Raw genomic sequence first — 2,588 nt, 5'->3', positions numbered from 1 at the left:
TGTAAATTCCATTTTTTTTGTTTGCGCGCAGTATTTAAACATCGATTTATTATTCTTCTGCTACATTACTCTCTAGAATAATATAATGATAACAACATTATTCATAAATGTGTAAAAAGTATAGTGTAATTAATATTTGGTTTAAAATATTGATTTATATTATATTTATTTTAATTTATGTTCATATAATATTTCTACTTGGGTTTTTTTTGTGCCATATATATTTTTTTCAATGACCTCATTTACCACTTTACGTCAAAGATTTATGTATGTTGTTCTGATTAAATTTGGATTTAAATGTTATTATTTATGAAGAATAATTTATTAAAAATTGAGTGCTCTTCAATACTAAACTGTTGACAAGCTGATGCAGTTATTGAATATATGAAAATGGCAAATATCTTTTTTATTTCTTATATAATCGTCTTTGCATCAAATACAAAGTTAAAGAATTTATCATCACATATAAAAACATTTTCGTAATTTTATTTTTATGGTTATGTAAAATGTTTAGGAAACCCTAGACAAATAATTAAAAACAGTTAAAATGTAATTGTAATAGTAGTGACATCAATAAATGTAATAATAGATAATAGCCGGTGAGAGAGGGACATCACGAAATGATGTTATTTGTGGCAAGATCGGAATAGCAACATATTTTCAATGTGAACCAGTTTGATGGTCCAAACTGGTCGGTTGATGGTCCAAAGTCGACTGTCCGCGTCCGTGTTGTCCGAGACTAACCGCGTCCCGACGCTTGCGCCGCAGGTTCCACGACTCCGTTAGACGGCGCCTCGACGCTGGTACCGTCGGACGGAGCGATCGGTCGGGCCAACAGTCAGCCTCCAGTGAGCCAAGCAAGCTCTCTTTCCCTCCCTCACGCTCCCCCGTCACATGTACATGCACACGTATACACAGGATACACGCAGGCACACAACCACACACAAAAACGCAGTTACACACATATACACCTATAGCCACACGCGCACGTACATTCTCTCTCTCTCTCTCTCTCTCTCTCTCTCTCTCTCTTCCTCTCTCTCTCCGCCAACATCCTGCGAGAGTCTCCATCCACCGAACGACACGAGAGGGAGTTCGAGTTCCTGGCTCGTCCCTCACGGCTGCAGTGCGTTTCCAAACACCCATGAGACAACCTCGAACTACTCGTACACACGCACGCACGCATGCACACGATACCGAAGAGACACGAGGATGAAACGATCGAAACGTTCCCGAGACTCCTTATAATTAGTGCTGAGAAGTCGACAAGTTGGCCGCTGGACAGCCCGACACGCGATTGTGTCATTGACATTAATACAAAATCGTTTTTCTGCCCCTATTTTCCGTCTATTGGATTAATTGACTATCGCATTAATCCCTCTGTCAGTATCTGCAAGATACCCAAATAATACGAACAGCTTCCACTCATAAACTCGAGTGAATTGTGCTAACTATTGAAGAACTGATAAGTTATATGTGTGCGTTGCGAAGACCCCATGAGACCAATCGTGCTCTCAGTCGAAGTACGCGAATTGAATTTCGTCCCGATAATGTCATTTTGCAACGTATCCGATTCGCAGCCTCGTCTTTAGTGCTGAAGTGTTTGAAATACGGATAAAGATAAAAAACGATCTTTCAGAGTTTTAAAGATGCAATGTTAAGAATATATAGTGGAGTATCGTGACCCGATTGAAGATTTTTACGTGAATCATACCGACTTATATTTGCTCCGGATAGAGAGAGAGAGAGAGAGAGAGAGAGAGAGAGAGAAAGAGAGAGAAGAAATTTACATACACGGAAATAACAATTTTCGTAAAAGATAAGACGTGTTTTATCAGAGGCGAAATGTCTGAGGTAAAGGGAAATCTTCGATACTGTCAAAGCCGAAGAAAAAGGTAGCACCGTTAGATTGTTAAACGGAGATCAAATCAAAAGCAGCTAAGAAGCATCAACTTGAAAAAAATTAAATATTATCGACTAGTTCGAGTTGCGCATGTTACGAGATATAGAGAAGCTCTCATCTCTTGCAAATCGGATAAAAATAAGTTTGCAAAGAAGAAATTGTGGCGAAGAATTCTTTTCTCATTTACCACGTCAAAAGCCAAATTCAGAAATAGTTTGAGTGAAGGGATTCGAAGGATGTCTGATAAATATCGTGCATTACTACTGAAAATCTGAATATAGCGGAGTAACGGACGGCATCTCGTTTCGAGATCAAGGAGTGATATTGATGAAATAAACATTTTCATATTAATTTTTATTATCAAGGCCATTTTACAACAGCTGAACATAGATCATTGAAAGTTGTGAGTGAACTTATGAATGGATCAACTTAATCCAATGACCTAGTGCCGTATGAAGGAGGGTTAGAACGAGAGACAAGGAAACGGAACGTGTTGTTATAGCGTAATGAGCTTTATAATGTGTAAATAGGTGTACATACGGGGAAGTCCTTATATATTATATTAGCGCGCGCGATTTTTTTAAAACAAGAGAACGTCATTTAAGTTTTTCCTCCCTCTTGGCTTCTCTCTCTCTCTCTCTCTCTCTCTCTCTCTCTCTCTCTCTCTCTCTCTCTCTCTCTCTCT

The sequence above is a fragment of the Cyphomyrmex costatus genome, unplaced genomic scaffold, assembly GCF_001594065.2.
Source record: "Cyphomyrmex costatus isolate MS0001 unplaced genomic scaffold, Ccosl1.0 scaffold8, whole genome shotgun sequence".
Lineage (NCBI taxonomy): Eukaryota > Metazoa > Arthropoda > Insecta > Hymenoptera > Formicidae > Cyphomyrmex > Cyphomyrmex costatus.
Note: the sequence above shows the minus strand (reverse complement) of the source record.